Source organism: Ovis aries, chromosome 9 (genome assembly GCF_016772045.2).
Source record: "Ovis aries strain OAR_USU_Benz2616 breed Rambouillet chromosome 9, ARS-UI_Ramb_v3.0, whole genome shotgun sequence".
NCBI classification, from domain to species: domain Eukaryota; kingdom Metazoa; phylum Chordata; class Mammalia; order Artiodactyla; family Bovidae; genus Ovis; species Ovis aries.
Window position 1 is genome coordinate 44,503,614 of NC_056062.1, and position 19,264 is coordinate 44,522,877.

Below are 19,264 nucleotides of genomic sequence, written 5' to 3' on the forward strand. Positions count from 1 at the left end.
GTCATATATTAAAATCTCTTGCATTTGTTGATCTATTCCTAGATTCTCTGTTCTGTTGTTCTATTAGTCTCTTTCCATATTGTTAGCCCATCAGTCTGTAGCAGAATAAAATATGTGCTGATATCAGACAAGTTCCCCCTACTGTTATTCTTTTTTTCAGTTTTACTGGCTTTTTAGGGTCTGTTTGCTTTTCCATATAGATTTAATGATCATTTTATGAGTCCCCCAAAACATGAATGAAAAACCCTGTTGAGATTCTAGTTGGAATTGCACTAAATTTATACTGATTTTTTGAGGATATTATAATACTGAGTCACCCAATCCAAGAACATGTTACACCATTCCATTTGCTCAGATGGTGTTTTATGTTCATCATCAATATTTTATCACTCTTTTCTTCCGTATATCTTCTTTATTGTTATTACTATGAATTGGTAACTACTTCTTTTTAAAAAATTTTACATAATTTTAATGGTTATGTTTCACTTATAGTTATTAAATATTGCCGTATTCCCCATGTTGTACAGTATATCCCTGAATTTATCTTACATCTAATGGTTTGTACCTTCCATTCCTTCATCCCATAACTGCCCCTCCTAGTAACTATGCTTGTTCTCCATATCTATGAGTCTGCTTCTATTTTTGTTATATTCACTAATTTGCTGTATTTTTATTTTACGTGGATAAGTGGTATCATTCAGTCTTCCTACTTCTGTATGACTTATTTAACTTAGCATAATGCCCTCTAAGTCCATGCATGTTGCTGAAAATGGCAAAATTTCATTATTTTTATGACTGAGCAGTATTCCAACGTATATGTATATCACATCTTCATCCATTCATCTGTTGATGGACACTTACATTGCTTCCATATTTTGGCAGTTATTAATAATGCTGCTCTGAACACTGGGGTACATTCCTTCTCGAATAAGTGTTTTTTGTTTTTGATATGTACCCAGGAGTGAAATTGCTGGGTCATATGGTAATACTGTTTTTAGTCTTTTGAGAAACCATTCTGTTCTCCCTAGTGGCTACCATTGGTAGCTGTTTTCCAAATGGTCCTCTAAGAGTGTGGTGGTAGAAGTCACTTCATGATACCATGAGAACTCCTCCCATTCTCCCCCTTCCTGTCCTCTACCAGATCCATCAGATCTAACTAGGAATTAGTTGTCCAAGCCATCTCTTTAAACTTCATTTTGGAGGCTTCTGTGATGTAAAAATAAACAAATGTGGCCCATTAAACAAATTTTATATTAAATATATATGCTATTTACATATATAAAGTGTTCTGATAACTGTATCCTTAGATAATATCTTAATTGGGATAATGAATGACAGCTCAACTGACATTTCTTTAGAAAATCAGACCCTCTTCTAAATAACATTCTAAGTTGCTAAAGACAAATTACTTGCTTTGTTCAAACTGTCAAGAAAGAAGGCACATAATTCTTTAGTATTCTCATTTTCCATTCTTTCTATAGATTGTAAAGTATTTCTAAGCCATTCCTGAATCTGTAGAAGCTAGAGATCTACTTGTTTTTCAGCTAACGGTGGGTAAGGATTGCTGTCTTCTATCTTTCATAAGGTAAGAAAAACCAAACAATGATTTTCTTTTTCAAGAAATAAAATTCTTCTGAGTAGCAAGAGGGATAAATATACTGTACTAAAGACAGAGCCAGTGCTATTATTCCTTTCTGGAGTGGGGAGCATTTAGGGCTATAGACTGAGATGAGAATGGTGAGTGTCTCGTATCTCTGGCTATATGGCCACAGGAAGACACTATTCTTGACCTGAGGCACTTGCTTTCCCACACCATCTTCACTAAATCTTCTCTGGGTATATCTGAGGTTTTTGTAACATCGCTTACTAACATAGGTGGTACAGAGGTAACCTAGGATGGAAAGAACAGCAGGGTTTGGAATATAGAATAATTCTACAGATGACTATGTCTGGATGTAAATTCAGTAGCATGTATGTTGTACTGTAGTTATTTATTTTTATAGACTCTTCCACTTCTTTAGAGGGTGAACTCCTCTAGGACAAAAGTCATGCCTTATTATTCCCAGTACTGAGCAAAGTGGACACCTTTGCTCCACTCTAATTGTTGTTGAATGAATAAGCTGAGCTGACCCTCCTTGGGGGCGGATGCTGATATCTTGGGCTATTTCACTGAATCTAGGTTTTTGCTTAGACAACACCAGTTCATCTCCATGGAAGGCTGAGGACTCACTAGGACACCACCACCAGCACCACCACCACCACCAACAAACTACCTTCAAAAAGCCTCTTGGTGTATGAGAACATTCTGTTACCTAAGCATTTCCTGAATAATTTCAAATCTGAAATTCTGAGCTTTCCCAAGATTATACCTTAATAAATGTTTAGCAAGGAAATGGGATACTTCAAAACTTCTTCTCTATGGTGATGAGCCCCAATTGTTTATGCATGTCGATGCAAATCCTCCCTTGCCCCTAACCCAAGCTATCCTGAGTGATAGCTTCATGAGTGAGCCTTTAACAGGTCATAGCCAAAAAAGGCCATTGAGTTTCCTCTTAGACTGCATAAAAGCTGTGACAGTGTGCTGATGACGTTTCTTTCAGAGGATGGATGGAGAGAGATTCGTAAGTGGAGGGGAGTGTTTACAACCGGAAGGCTTTTTTTTCCCTTTAGCCACAGACTTTATTGTTTGAATATTTGCGACTGTTATTTTATACACAAATGTTAATTTCTTATAAAACTCTGTATTCTGTATTGCTTAGTCACCTCACTCTCCATTTTATGCCACATTTCCATCAAGAACTATTTCCTCAAGGAACGTGCCGAGAGAGCAGAGGGGTGTGGAGGATGGACAGGGCCAGAAAAGGTATAGGCTGGCCAGCAAAGCAGGAAAAGGGTCCATGGCTTAAGAAGGACCAGGTGATCCTTCAGGAGATCAGAAGCCTTACCTGGCTTCTCACAGAGCTTGAAATATTTTCCTCCCTTGGCTTCTGATACACTCTCTTCCTTTTTCCCATCTCTACTATTTTGTTTTTTCTTTTATTCTTATTTTTATTGGAGTATAATTGCTGTACAATGTTGTGTTAGATTCTGCTGTACAACAGCATGCACCAGCTATGCGTATACATATATCCCCTCCCTGTTGAACCTTCCTCCCCTTCTCCCCTACATTCTCCTATTTTTCTTCCAACAACTATATTATTTCCTTCTCAGCCCTCTTTATGGGTTTGTCTTCCTCTTTTAATCCCTTAAAAGAAGACTACCCAGTTGTTATGCCCGTAGTCCATTTCATTCAATAATCTCTCTTCAGTGACTATGACTTCTTCAACTACTGTTCACGTATTGATAGTTTCATTCGTTCAGTATTGTGCACCTCAAACTAGGATGGGTCAATGAACAGAATAAAGTTTTCTGCCGTAGAGAATTTACATTGTAATGGCGGCAGTGACAGCGATGGGGAGATGAACAACACAGTGAATAGGTAATTGCACTGTGTAGCAGAAGAGTGCTGTGGAACAGAGAAAAGGCGGAGGAGTGAAAGAAAGGTCAGGAATTCTGGGGACATGAGTTGCGGTTACAAAGATGGCATTGAGAGTTATTCTCAGTAGCTGAATCTGAGCATACTTGAAGAATACAGGGAGTCAGCCATTGCACCTGGGGAGGAGTGTTTTGGGCAGAGGTAACAGCCAGTGTGATGGTTCCACAGCAGGCCTGGTGTGAGCCTGGCCAGTGTGGATAGAGCCAAGTGTTGAGGGTAGGGTAGAAATCAATGAGATCAGGCAATCAACGGGGGCCCAGGTCATGTGAAGTTTTTTTCTAATTTGATTTTTATATTGGAGTATAGTTGCTTTACAACATGGTGTTAGTTTCTACTGTGCAGCAAAGTGGATCAGCTATACATATACATCTATCCCCTCTTCCTTGGGTTTCCTTCCCATTTAGGTCACCACAGAGCACCGAGTTTCCTGTGCTGTACCGCAGGTTCTTATTGGTATCTGTTTTATACACAGTAGTGTATATATGTCGATCCCAGTCTCCCAACCCTACCCCCTCTTTGGCACCTATTCTGCTTTGCAAGTAAGTCAGAAGAAAAACAGATATTGTATATTAATACATATATGTGGAATCTAGAAAAATGGTATGTGTGTGTGTGTGTGTCTTAGTTGCTCATTCGTGTCTGACTCTTACCCCCCACAAATAGAGTGAAAAAAATAATGAGGGAACCGGTGAGTTAGGAAGAGAATTTTTATATTATGGAGGTCAAGTGAAGCTAAATGTTTCGAAAAATAAAGCATGATTCGCTTAGTCAGAGCAGCTTAGAAACTAAGTAAGGTGAGATCAAGACGTGACCATTGTATTTAGCAATGTGGGATTTGATTAGAGTATAATACTATGTGTGGTGAGTTTATATAGTATATTATGTGTAGGGACAAGGAGAGGATGGGACTCTGCTGAAAAGGAACAAAGACATGGGGCAGTAGCTGGTGGAAGAAGGGGAGACCGAGGATTTTTTCAGATGAGAGGAATAATGGCATGCTTTCATGCTGACGGCGGAAAGCCCAGTAGAGAACCAAACAAACACACCACCCAACCAGCCAAACAGACAACAAAATGATAGAGATGGGAAAATTCCTGGAGCAATATTCTTGAGTAGGAAATATCTAGTTCAAGTCAATGTCTTGAATCTCGATCCCGAGCTTTCTGCATGTCTCCACTGGCTTGTCTCAGAGGCACTGGAAGCTCAAGCTGTCCTTAGATGAAATCATCTCTGTCTTTCCTACCCACCAAAGTGACCTCTTGCAATGTTTCTTAACCTATATTTCCCTCATTCGTCGAATGGCTCAAGTCAGAAACTTAGATGGAGAGACCCTGAAAGTTGCCCTCTCCCTAATCCCTCCATCCTATCAGAGAGCAAATTCAGCCAATCCCATCTGTTTCATCTCTATGTGACTCCTACCAGCAAAGTGCAGACCCTCAGCATTATTCCCCTACATTACCACAATAGTTCGTTGCCTTCAGTCTGGCTTGCCTTGAATTCAGCCTTCTCAACAATGTCACTGTAATCTTCTAAAAATGTAAAACTGATATTATTGCTCTGCTACTTAAAAGCCCTTCAGTGGCTGCCTTCTAGATAAAGTTCTAAAGTCTTTGAGTGGGTGCTAAGTCACTTCAGTCGTGTCTGACTCTATGCGCCCCCATGGACCGTAGCCTGCCAGATTCCTCTGTCCATAGGATTCTCCAGGCAAGAATACAGGAGTGGCTTGCCATGCCCTCCTCCAGGGGATCTTCCCAACCCAGGGATGGAACCTGCGTCTCTTACGTCTCCTGCATTGGCAGGTGGGTTCTTACCACTAGCACCACCTGGGAGGTCTTTACTATAGCTTAAAGGCCATAGAGGTAGTGTGGTCAAAGTGTCTGAAAATAGTAGTGGTGGGTATTACAGTTTATCTTATTGTGTGTTTTTCTGTCTTAAAAAAAAAAAGTATGGGACTTGCCTGGGAGTTCTGTGGTTAAGACTCAGCACTTCCACTTCAGGGGCATGGGTTCAATCCCTGGATGGGGAACTAAGATTCCCTATGCTGAGAGGCATGGCCAAAAATGAAAAAAAGGAAAACTCAGTTGGTGGTTTTTGTCCTGTTGCTATACAGAGAGAACTGTGATTGGTATTTAACCATTTTCCAGATAATGTCATGGACCTTCTGTAGTTCTATAGTAGTTTCAAGGTTACATAGTTTCTCCCTTTTTTGGAATTCAGAATGTCAGATGGTTATGCTTTCTCCTTCTGACCAGATGCCTATGGGATAAGGCCTTTCATGATCTGTTTTGTTGATTTGCTTGAGAATTTAGGTTCTACCAGTCTGTCTTAAAACATTCTACTTCTACTTTTAATACACTACACTCTTCACTACACTATTGGTTATTTTCCTGATATTCCCCACACCTTTGTCTTATGACTGCACATGCTGTTCCCTTGTCTGATGCATTCTCTTTTCTTCCCAGTCTGATTTTACTTGTTCTTCAGATACCACTTCTCCTTGGCATCTTTTCCAGCGGCCCCCAGGCTGGATTAGGTGCCTGTACTTTGTATGCCTGCAATGCCCTTTATCTGCATTTGTCATAAAACTTAGTGCCTATGTTAAAATGTATGCAAACCCATTTCTCTACTCGATTAGGCAAAGCACAGTGCTTGACCAATGTTGGGTGCAAAATAAACTCAAAAGCATTTTATTTCATAATTATCATATATGAACTAAATGGTATAATATGGAGAAGGGTTATGCCTCAATTTAATGCTGTTTGCCTGAGAAACACATTAGACACTGGAATATTCTATAGCGCTTTATGGTTTAATTTTATTGATTGGCATCCTGCCGAGGTTATTTACCACAGATTACGTATTGATTCAGCAGCAAAATGGGATATCACATTGAGAATGCTTTCTGCCAGTGTATCTCTCTAATTTTTTGCCTTACTCATTTATCTTTAAAAAATAAAATCAGAATCCTGAATAGTGGGGCCTCTAAGATGGAAATAAATTAATTCAGGTCAAAGAAAACCACTAAAACAATCTAATTTTATTTACAGCCTTTTGGGGCACTATCCAGGCTTTACTAAAATGTGAAGAAAGAGCTCACAAATATTATTGAACAGAAAGTCCCTGGCGGATTTTAAGTAACCATGTTGGATATACAGTTTGAAGAGTCCTGTCCAAACCTAGCCTCAATTACACAGATTCTGATCAAAAATAGCTGCTGTACTCCAGAAGATCAAGATAGCGGGAAGCTAAAGCACCAGGACACATTTCAAAGAAACAACACCATAAAAGAATTCCATAGCCAGGCAACAATGATAAAACAGACTTCTGGGGGAGAGGAACAAGAATCATCAAAGCCATCACTCTAGGTTTTAGGAGCATGAGAATGTACAGGTTATTAGTTCTCTCTCAGTTTATGGGAGCCAATAGATTGTTTCTGAAGCTGAAACAACAGTCTCTTTCCTATCTTTACATGCAGAACTACCGCAGAATATATAACAGGATCTCTGCAGTGCAGAGTGGGGAGATGGTAGTCTTGTCAAAAAAGCAGCAGACATCTCTGTTCTGAATGCTTCAGCAGTTTAACTTCCACACCATAGATCACCTCTTTCATTTCTGAGTACTGAGATGCAAAACTCTACAAGGACCTCGTAAATCTAGGCAGAAGACAGTGCGTGCACATATAAGGAAACGAGAGGACAAGACAATATAGAATATAACACAGTCATAAAGTGCGCAGCGCAGGCTGAGTGCATAGGAGCACAAAGGGAGGGGAGAGAGCATGGGAGACCAGGGAAGACCTGGTGAGGCTGTAATAGCAAAGAAACTCGATGGGACTCAAGATGGATGAAACTTGAAAAGATACTACATTACTTAAAAAAAAAAAAGACAATAAATTCTGTTGTTTCTATGAACCCTAGTCCTTCTGGATAGGAAACTGCAGTGGAAGGTAGTCTTTACAGAAGAAATGGAGAAGGAAGTGGTACTAGAAGCAGCAATGGGCTGAAAATCACAAGACCAGGCTTGGTCAGAGCTGTTCTAATGAGCTCAGTGAACAGGCGTGTCACTGCTCTGGCTTCACTGGTCCTGGGTGGATTAGGGACCGAATTAGTGATTCTTACGTGCTGCTGTGATGTAACTGAAAGTGGGGTCTGGCTGCTCACTGCTCAAAAGCCAATAAAGAGGACAGGTTGGTGGAAAGTTTGCTGTATTTTGGATGCCAGCAAACTTTCCACTTTGGGGGCCAGGGGAGTGAGGGAGAAGGCAAGACATCTGTCCAAAGGCTGACTCCCCTCACCCCCAACCAGTGGGCAAGAGTTTTTATAGACAGAGGGAGGAGGCTAGGTTACGTGCAGAAACAGCACAGTCAGCTCTGACAATCATTTTGAAATTGGTCATCAGTGGTCTGACCAGTGTCATGATGATTGTTTTAAGTATAGTTAATCTTCAGTTCTGGGGTTTGTGTGTTTCCATTTCTTTGAGGCTGGTTCTCAGAATTATGGCAGCTTATGTCATGCTTGCAGTCTGGTCTTCAAGTACTGTAGTAGTTAACTTCCACCTTGTGGGGGTTTCAGTACCTATAAGACAGCTCACAAGATATAGCTCAGAATATTTTTAGTAGCTCTTGAGAAGGAACTATAAAAGTCCTTGACTATGCTTAGCGACTGTTGTTCAGTCACTGAGTCATGTCCAACTCTTTGCAACCCCATGGACTGCAGCACACCAGGCCTGCCTGTCCTCTGCTATCTCCCAGGGTTTGCTCAAGTTTATGTCCATTAAGCCAGTGATGCTATCTTTAGCTTAGTGACTAAATTATTATTATTTACTTTGGTTGCCTATTTTCCTTTGTTTCTGCGTTTCCTCACTTCTTGATTCAACTTATTCTCTGGTTAAAGTTTTTTTTTCATAGACCAAAGGCAGACTGAGGACACAGAGGGGTTGGGGAAGGGGGGCCAGGACCGTAGGATCCTGCTCTGTTTCTTTGATAATGTGTTGCTATCAGTCCTGGGGTTTGTCTGACAGTAGCTGATTTCACATCACAAAATAGTTGAACTAAAAAAAATTGGTTTATTTATCCTGATAAATAACTCAATTTATTCTAACATAAGCTTGTAATAGGGGAGAAAAAAGGTCAATTAGAACATGTTGTGTTGGAATGAACCAAAAGGAGTGTGTCCCTCTTTTCAGCTGGGCATGTAGCAGTGGAAAAAATAAACTGAGAACTATTGAATGAGAGAGATCGCTGTGACTCTTCACAGCATTGACAGTTTAGGGCAGGGGTCCCCAACCTCTGGGATCTAATGACAGATGATCTGAGGTGGAGCTGATGTAATGATAATAGAAATAAAGTGGACAATAAATGTAGTGGGCTTGAATCATCCCCAAACCACCTCCGATGCTCCCAGTCCATGGAAAAATTGTCTTCTATGAAACTGGTCCCTGGTGCCAGAAAGGTTGGGGACTGCTGGTTGCAGATTCCAGGCCAGATGAAAAAAAATTCAGTATAATTAGATGCTTAATTTTCCTTAACATCCTTAGATTCTGTTCTAAGGATATGAGGATAAAACTTACTAACACAAGTAATGTAAATTGATTTCTGTTTGCAAGCACATTGTTTAATTCTCAGGTTAGAAATACTTTTCTTCAATAAACACTTCCCTCCTTGCCTAAGGTCCTCCAACCCATTTCCAAATCTGCTTCTCTTCTTGTATTACAAATTTTCATTTGTGGCACTTGATTGCCCAAACCAGAAATCATTTGTTGCATCCAGCAGTGTGCAAAGAGCTGTTGGTGCCATCTTAATTTCCCACCAATACACCCAACCCAACTACTACGGTTTCAATCAAACTTCCCAGAATTATTGGAGGGGTTCCCTGACTCCAGGCTCTTCTTCTGCATCCTCAGACGTTCCAAGTTAATCTTACTAAAATTCAAATCTTACCACATAGTTCCTTTGCTTAAAACTTAAAACCTAAAACTCAGGAGAAAGGGGCTGGTTGAGAGGTTTTTCCTCTATGCCCCTTGTGGTAGGCTGAATAATGGCCCCCAAAGATTGCCAGGTTCTAACCCATGGAATCTGTCAGTGTTTTCCTAAATGGAAAAGGGCCTCTACAGATATGATAGACTGAGGAGTCTGACATGGTGGGGGGAGGATTATCCTGGATTATCTGGGTAGGCCCTAATGTAATCACAAGTATCCTCTAAGAGTGAAATTTGATTAAAGACAGAGGGCATGTGACAGAAGCAGAGAAAAGCTGAGTCAGAGAAGATGCTATGGTGCTGGCTTTGAAGGGGAAGGAAGAGGTCACAAAGAATACAAGTGGCCACTGCTGCTGCTGCTAAGTCACTTCTGTCGTATCTGACTCTCTGTGACCCCAGAGACGGCAGCCCACCAGGCTCCCCCGTCCCTGGGATTCTCCAGGCAAGAACACTGGAGTGGGTTGCCATTTCCTTCTCCAATGCGTGAAAGTGAAAACTGAAAGGGAAGTTGCTCAGTTGTGTCTGACTCCTAGCGACTCCATGGACTGCAGCCTACCAGGCTTCTCCATCCATGGGATTTGCCAGGCAAGAGTACTGGAGTGGGGTGCCATTGCCTTCTCCACAAGTGGCCACTAGAAGCTCGAAAAAGCAAGGAAGTGTTTTCCTCTACAGTCTCCTTCAGGAATGGGGGCTTAGCACACCTTTAGCCTGGTGAAATCTGGCTTCCAGAACTGTAAGAAAATAAATTTGTTTTGTTTTAGCTACTCGGTTTGTGGCAATTTGTTAGAGCAGCAATAGGACACTAAGTGAAGTGAAGTGAAGTCACTCAGTCATATCCGACTCTTTGCGACCCCATGGACACCAGGCTCCTCCGTCCATGGGATTTTCTAGGCAAGAGTACTAGAGTGGGTTGCTATTTCCTTCTGCAGGGAACTTCCCAACCCAGGGATCAAACCCAGGTCTCCCACATTTTAGACAGACACTTTACCGTCTGAGCCACCAGGGAAGTCAACAGGACACTAATACACTCTTATAATCATCCTTTATTTTTCCCTAAACAGCATTTATCATAGTTTAATTTAATTTTATTTTCACTTGACTGTCAATCTTTTTTAATACTCCATTTATTTTTATTATAAAATATTGGCCATATTCCCTGTGTTGCACAATATATCCTTGTAGCTTATTTCATACAGAATAGTTTGTACCTCTTAATCCTCTATTCCTATATTGTCCCTCCCCACTTCCCTTTTCCCACTGATAGCCCTAGTTTGTTCTTTACATTTTCTTTATCCATTCATCTCTTGTTGGACACTTGGGTTGTCTTCATATCTCAGCAATTATAAATAACATTGCTATGAATATTGGGGTGCACGTATTGTTTCAAGTTAGGGTTTTGGTTTTTTCAGATATATACCCAGGGGTGGAATTGCTGTGTTCTGTGTTAGTCTGGAGAAGGCAATGGCACCCCATTCCAGTACTCTTGCCTGAAAAATCCCATGGATGGAGGAGCCTGATAGGCTGCAGTCCATGGGATCATGAAGAGTCGGACACGACTGAGCGTCTTCACTTTAACTTTTCACTTTCATGCATTGGAGAGGGAAATGGCCACCCACTCCAGTGTTCTTGCCTGGAGAATCCCAGGGACTGGGGAGCCTGGTGGGCTGCCATCTACGGGGTCACACAGAGTCGGACGTGACTGAAGCGACTTAGCAGCAGCAGCAGGTTAGTTCTACTTTTAGTTTTGAGAAGCCTTCATACTATTTTCCATGGAGACAGCACCGATTTACATTCCCACCAACTATGTATAAAGGTTCCTTTTTTTCCACATCCCCCTCAACATTTATTATTTTGGTTCTTTTTGATGATGACCGTTTTGACAGGTGTGAGGTGATATGTCATTGTGATTTTGATTTGCATTTCTCTGATGATTAGTGATGCTGAGCGTCTGTTCATGTACCTGTTGACCATCTCTGTCTTCTCTGGCAAATGTCTATTCAGATATTCTTCCCATTTTAATATAGTTGTTGGTTTTTTGATGTTGAGTTGTATGAGTTATTTATATATTTTGGATAAAATTAATCACTATTGGCCATATAATTTGCAAATATCTTCTCCCATTCAGTAGGTTGTCTTTTCATTTTGTAGATGATTTCCTTTGCTGTGCAAAAGCTTTTAAGTTTAATTAAGTTCTATTTTTTATTTTTGCTTTTCATTACTTCTGCTTTAGGAGACAGATACAAAAAAATGTATCGCTACGATTTATGTCAAAGAGGGTTCTGCCTATGTTTTCCTCTAGGAGTTTTATGTATGCTCAGTTGCTCCCATGGACTGTAGCCTGCCACGCTCCTCTGTCCATGGGATTTTCCAGGTAAGAATACTAGAGTGGGTTGCCATTTCCTTTTCCAGGTGATCTTCCTGACCCAGGAATCAAACCCAGGTCTCCTGCATTGGCAGGAGGATTCTTTAGCACTGAGCCATCTGGGAAGCCAGGTTTAAGACTTTTATAGTTTCTGGTTTTATATTTAGGTCTTTATCCATTTTGAGTTTATTTTTGCATATGCTGTTAGAGTTCTAATTTCATCCTTTTACACGTAGCTGTCTAGTTTTCCCAGCACCACTTGCTGAAGAGATTGTCTTTCTTCATTGTATATTGTTGCTTCCTTTGTCACAGATGAATTGACCATGAATGCGTGGGCTTATTTTGGGCTCTCTATTCTGTTCCATGATCTATGTATCTGTTTTTGTGCCCGTACCTATTGTTTTTCATTACTGTAGCTTTGTAGAATGGTCTGAAGTCAGGGAGCTCGATTCCTCCAGCTCTGTTCTTTCTCAAGATTTTAACTGTTAATATTCTTGAGGGCAAGAATCATGTCTTTTTATTATTTGTATCGCTTTACCTAGCATACTGCCTTTAGAAATATTAAGTAAATGAATGAATTTATTAATATGATTCAGACTAGAGGATGCTTCTACAAAATTATTATTTTATCTCTCTTTTGACATTCTTTGGTTTGAGGGTCAAAGTCCTTTAACTGGATATATAGGGAAGTTAATTTTCTGGCTAAAGATCTGAGTTTTAAACTCCACTGTGCCCCATCCCTCCCCCAGTCAGTCACCATGTTTTATCCCTCTATCTTTCCAGTGTCTGCTTTCTCTCCTCTTTGGCTCTATCCTAATTTTGACATCCTTCATCTCTCACCTGGACAACACCATGCCCTCTCAGCTAGTCTCTCTGTCACCACTTTAATCCATCCTTTCTACTGCTATCGGAGCCCTTTTCTAAAATACAAATAGATCGTGCTATCCTCTCCAGCACCCCTCTCCCCAGTTCTCATTGGCTCCTCATGGATACCACCCCCAGCATGGTGTCCAAGCCCAGGCTGACTGAACGTTTTTAGACTCACATTCTCTCCTGCATACCCCACAAGCAGCCCCCGCTCTCGCTCGTCAGTTCCTGCTTCCTCATCCCTCCCATACGTCCTTGCCTTTGTTCCTCTCCTTCAGCCTGGATTTTCCAGCTCCTTTCTTGCAACTTATCAAGGTCCTTCCACACCTGAAGGCTGAGCTTAAAAGCCGCTGATCTGCAGCTTTTCCGTCTCACGCTGGTCAGAATTTCTCTTCCCTCTGTAAGGGTGACACTTGTTCCTCTGTTTTTCAGTTTTCACTCAGTCTCATATCACAGCTGTTTGTTTACCTGTCAGTCTCCCTCACTGACCACCAGTTCCCAAGAACAAGAACTAGATAGTATTCCTATTTGCCTATCGGCCATAGCAGGGACTCAATAAATGTTTATTAAGTCAATCTGCCCTACAGCAAGGTCCCTCTTAGTCTATCACATTAAAATTCCACTTGTGTTTTATATTTTAAGGTCAGTTTCATTGTAATTTAAGGTTGTAATAGAAAGTGAGAGATTGAACAAGAGCTGAACGAAGATGTTGTTTTCTAGCTTTCCAGTGTACTCTTAAAATATGTACAAATAAAACCATACCTGAGAATAAGAATATGCCTGAGAATGAGAATAAATTCAAAGGGAATCAATAGTTTTAAATCATATTACTGCTTTGTCTTTGATTGTTGCCCGTGTCCTTCTCAATCTAGGGGTGGTAAATGAAACGGATTAGTGCTATTTTGTTGTTGTTATGGAACTTGTTGGAAGCCCATTCTGGGATTTCTCTTTCAGAATTACTTAGTGTAGAATGGTATGCTGGAACCTGATTTTAACTAGATGTGAGTGTAAGAAAATAGATATTGTATCCTAATGGAATATGTCACATTAATTAAAATAATTTTTGCTGATGTACATTTTCTATATAATAATACATTTTTGTAAAATGTTTTGAATCCAAGTAAAACTTTTTCTCTCAATCTCTTTCACAGTCAACACTTCTAGGGTAGCACTGAGAGGGATGATGGGGAAGGCCAGATGGGTAGAGGACCGTGCATTTGGTGTTAGACTTGTTGTTGCTTAGTCATTAAGTCATGTCTGACTCTTTTGTGTCCCCAGGGACTGTAGCCCATCAGGCTCCTCTGTCCATGGGATTCTCCAGGCAAGAATACTGGAGTGGGTTGCCATATTCTTCTCCAGGGGATCTTCCTGATGCAGGGATCGAACCCAAGTCTCTTGTGTTGACAGGTGGATTCTTTAGCACTGAGTCACCAGGGAAGCCTGTGTGTTAGATTAGATAGTCTGTGACTTACTACTCTCCACCCCACGTGGTGGGGCAGTGAGTGAGGCAGTGAGGTGTGCTGGTGGAAAAAGTATGATATGACTTCTTTATAGGCCCATGAATTACTGCTTTCTGGCCTCACTCCTGTGTTTTACTAATAATAACTAGTTATTAGGCTGCAGTCCATGGGGTTGCGAAGAGTCGGGCACGACTGAGTGACTTCCCTTTCACTTTTCACTTTCATGCATTGGAGAAGGAAATGGTAATCCACTCCAGCATTCTTGCCTGGAGAATCCCAGGGACAGGGCAGCCTGGTGGGCTGCCGTCTATGGGGTCACACAGAGTCGGACACGACTGAAGTGACTTAGCTGGCAGCCCACTCCAGTACTCTTGCCTGGAAAATCCCATGGATGGAGGAGCCTGGTAGGCTGCAGTCCATAGGGTCGCTGAGGGTCGGACATGACTGAGCGACTTCCCTTTCACTTTTCACTTTCATGCATTGGAGAAGGAAATGGCAACCCACTCCAGTGTTCTTGCCAGGAGAATCCCAGGGACCTGGGAGCCTTGTGGGCTACCATCTATGGGGTCACACAGAGTCAGACACTACTGATGCGACTTAGCAGCAGCAGCAGTAAGCTCAATAAACTAACATGAAACAAGATGCAGTGACTTGAATGATAATAGTACATTTGGAGCTTGATTTTAGTTGAAATTTTATTTTGTTTTTCAGAAAGGAATCTTATTTTTACTGCTTTAATTTTATTTTTGAGGGGCCAGTGGATATACATGGTTTGCCATGTCAAGCACTCTCATTTCATCTGTCTAGCCATCCATTTCTTTTCCTGAGAAGCAATCACTTCTACTACTTTCTTGTACTGTTCCAGGATTAGGCTTTGCATTTATAAGCAAAAAGCCAGTTAAAATACCCATTTTTGAGGAAAAACCCTCTTTTTAAAACAAATAGTAGTATTCTTTATATATATTAATCTAAAGCCTTATTCTGTTCAACTGGGTGTGTTGATACGTGTAATTCTGGAGATTTTTCCATATCAGTCCATAAAATAGTTGTCTACTTCTGACTATTTCTCTGTATAGTTATAGCCTAACTTTCTTAACTGGTCCTTCATTGGTGGAATTTGATGCTTCTAATCTTTTGTCATGACAAAAGAGTGCTGCAGTGAATATCCTTAAATATATGTTATTTTCTACACATGTGACTATAGCCATAGAACATATTCCTAAGAGTAAAATTATTTATTCAGTCAAAATGATGTGTATTTTAAAACAATTTTGGTAGACATTGCCAAATACCCTTCCAAAGAAGTTGAACTCATTCACATTCTTAAGAGAAATGTATAATATTGTCTAATTTCCTGTATCCTTCAAATTTTATTTTCTTTCTGTCTTCTAACACATAGAAATGTAAATAGAATTATAAGAATATCAATAGGTCCAAGTTGGATAGTCAGCAAAGATATTTTTATTTAAAGTGTCATTTGAACACAGACAAGTAGAGAAAAATACTTTGAAGAAGAAAATTGGAAACTATTTCCTTGATCTGAGGAAACATTTATTCCAAAATAGCATCCAATAGAGTATCAGCATGTGGTAGGTGTTCAATAAATTTGTTGAATAATTTCTGTGCCTCTACTGAGTTTTTCTAAGTTCTTAGTAATAGGATGGGCTTATTTAAGGTCTCATTAGTGGCAACAAGTTAAGTTCATTCAGTTCAGTCGCTCAGTCATGTCCGACTCTTTGCGACCCGGTGAATCGCAGCACGCCAGGCCTCCCTGTCTATCACCATCTCCCGGAGTTCACCCAGACTCACGTCCATTGAGTCTGCGGTGCCATCCAGCCATCTCATCCTTGGTCGTCCCCTTCTCCTCCTGCCCCCAGTCCCTCCCAGGATCAGAGATTTTTCCCAATGAGTCAACTCTTCTCATGAGGTGGCCAAAGTACTGGAGTTTCAGCTTCAGCATCATTCCTTCCAAAAGAAATCCCAGGGCTGATCTCCTTCAGAATGGACTGGTTGGATCTCCTTGCAGTCCAAGGGACTCTCAAGAGTCTTCTCCAACACCACAGTTCAAAAGCATCAATTCTTTGGCGCTCAGCCTTCTTCACAGTCCAACTCTCACATCCATACAAGACCACTGGAAAAACCATAGCCTTGACGAGATGGACCTTAGTCGGCAAAGTAATGTCTCTGCTTTTGAATATGCTGTCTAGGTTGGTCATAACTTTTCTTCCAAGGAGTAAGCGTCTTTTAATTTCATGGCTGCAATCACCATCTGCAGTGATTCTGGAGCCCAAAAAATAAAGTCTGCCACTGTTTCCACTGTTTCCCCATCTATTTCCCATGAAGTGATGGGACCGGATGCCATGATCTTCGTTTTCTGAATGAGAGCATATATTTAAATGAAGCCTATTTCTGGGATTCTTTTTCAAAATAGACATCTTTAAAAAAACCCATGTCACTTGATTGGTTATTTGGCTTATCACTTGCTGGTTATATGGGAGAAATAAATACAGAATATACATTATTAAAGGCAAATTTATTTCTTAAAGTGAAATTCTAAAATTAAGTTCAGAAAACATTTAAAAGAAGAGAAAAACACTAGTCCTCTAATTCCAGCATTTTGGTGTATTTTCTTCAAGTCATTTTTCCCTTGTGTTAGTATGTAAATATGTATATATCATATACACATATCTGTCATATGTACCCATGGAATCATCACTATATGTTTATAGAATTGTAATCACAGTGAAAAAGTTAGAATCAGACTCAATATTGTATCATAAGCTTTTTGTTATTTTTATTTTGTTTATTTAAAAAATTTTATTTTTTGTCCACATTATGAGGCCTGTGGGATCCTAGTTTCCCAACCATGGATCGAACCCTCATCCTTGGCAGTGGAAGCACAGAGTCTCAACCGTTGGACCACTGGGGCATTCCCTTTTTGTTATTTAAAAATAAAAAAGTTTGTTTATTTACATTTTGGCTGTGCTGGGTCTTTGTTGCTGTACCAGCTTTTCTCTGGTTGCAGTGAGCCAGGGCTATTTTTCAGTTGCGGTGCACTGGCTTCTCACTGCGATAGCTCCTCTTGTTGCAGAGTGCAGGCTCTAGGGCACACAGGCTTCAGTTGTTGCTGCGTGTGGGCTCAGCAGTTGTGGTTTCCGAGCTCTAGAGCACAGGCTCAATAGTTGTGGTGTAGGAGCATGTGGAATCTTTCCAGACCAGGGATCGAACCTATGTCTCCTGCATTGGCAGGCAGATTCTTTACCACTGAGCCACCAGGGAAGACTCTTTTTTTTTGCTGTTGTTATTTTTAAATGAACTTTTAATCCATTTAATGGTTTCCTAAAATTTCACCAAATGGGCATATATTACTGTATTTAATCATTGCCCTGTTGTTCAACAATGGGTTGTTTTCAATCTTTTGTTGTTATAGATCACATTGTGATCAGCATCATCTTCTGTTTCCTTATAATGTGTTTTTAAAATGGAATCCTGAGTCCCAAGGGTATGCACAGGTTTAAGGTTCTGCTTTGACTTGCTTCTCTTTCTACTGTTCATGTGTACTGATCTAATCTGTCCCTGAAGGTTCAATTACTCTCGACGTACTGAAGACCCACAAGTCTGTTTGTTCAGACTAGACCCCTTTCAATGCTGCAAGCCTGTATCCAGCTACCTGCCATACATCTTTCCCTAGATTCCCACAAGCATTTGAGATCCATTGCCCCAAGCTGGACTCTGATTTTCCACCAAATCCTCACCTCTTGGTAGATGCCAAATCTTGGCAGGTGATACCCCATCCACCAGCCAGACGCTCTAACCAGAAATGGACTCATCCTAGGCTGCTCTCTTTTCCCTCTGACTTCATCATCTATATCTCACTGGGGTCCAGTGAGTGCCTGTTTCCTCATTTCTCGTGTGTGCATTTCCTCTCCATTCTTGCCACTCCCCCCAGGGTGATGGTGCTGCTGTAGTTTTGTGACTGGTCCTCTGTCTGACACTCCTGCTCAACTGACACTCAGAGATCAGTCATTTCCTTCCCAGCTTTAAAAGCTCCCAGTGATCCTTCACTTAAAAGGCCCCCAATTATCCAATGTTGGCCAAACTTTTCCATCCAAATGCTCCGAGGAGGCAAAATCAACATAGCCTATAAGTCCATGACTTCTTTGAAATCTTTGTTTTATGTTCAAAATTTGTGTGACTTGTCTGGGTTGACTCAATTATGTATTTGTGTTTGTTCTCACATAAAATAATAATTCCCCTTCTGAAATCTTCAAATAAAATTGATATACCCTGAAGGGGTCTTATGGCTTTTTGGTGACTTTCTCTGGGATGTGTATCTATAAGGATACAACCTCGGTTCAGTTTGAAAGGCACGGTTTCTAGAATAAAATCTATAGAGCCCAGCACAGCCTTGAATCTCAGCATGTCCTTCATGACCTGTACACTGGGACCTTCTCCTGCCTCATCTCTCACCTGTCCTTCTAGGCATCCTGTGCCCTAGCCACCCAGGGCCACCTGATGCTCACATCCCAGCCTGTTTATGTTGCACGATGTGTTTAGTTGCTCAGTCATGTCCGACTCTTTGCTATCCCATGGGCTGTAGCCCCCCAAGCTCCTCTGTCCATGGGGATTCTCCCAGCAAGAATACTGGAGTGGGTTGCCATGCCCTCCTCCAGGGGATCTTCCTAATCCAGGGATCGAACTTAGGTCTCCCGCATTGCAAGCAGATACTTAACTGTGTTGCATATTCTTTTTAATTAATTTTTTTGGCATATTCTTTTTTAAAAAAAAATTCATACATAGACTTTATTCATGTTCCTGCACAAAACTCTGTAACTTATATTCTCATGAGTTTAAGACTCACATGAAAACAGCTACTTTTTTTTTCCTTTACTCACATTAAGGAATTTGAATTATTAAATGTTTATAAATGATTTAATGGACTGAGAGAGACAGTCTTGGCCATGATTGTTTTTGAAACTGAATTGCTATTGAAATCTAACAAAAACTTCAAACAGAGCAATTTATACTCTATACATTCTATACTCTATTTTGATGAAAAACTAT

General features: G+C 40.7%; 1 protein-coding gene and 1 long non-coding RNA gene across 6 annotated transcripts in view; one reads left to right on the forward strand and one right to left on the reverse strand.

Annotated features, from left to right (window-relative positions):
• The window catches only part of CPA6 (carboxypeptidase A6), a 309,307-nt gene that overhangs the window by 12,569 nt on the left and 277,474 nt on the right, over positions 1 to 19,264 (reverse strand). The gene's annotated exons all lie outside the window — the stretch shown is intronic.
• The window catches only part of LOC114116371 (uncharacterized), a 183,933-nt gene that overhangs the window by 10,034 nt on the left and 154,635 nt on the right, over positions 1 to 19,264 (forward strand). Inside the window, exon 1 of one of the 5 annotated variants that reach the window (XR_009595055.1) lies at positions 1,488 to 1,585. The exons of the other annotated variants lie outside the window; for them this stretch is intronic. This is a non-coding gene — a long non-coding RNA (uncharacterized LOC114116371). Of the gene's footprint in view, positions 1 to 1,487; positions 1,586 to 19,264 lie in introns of those variants that run through there. 5 annotated transcript variants of the gene reach the window in all.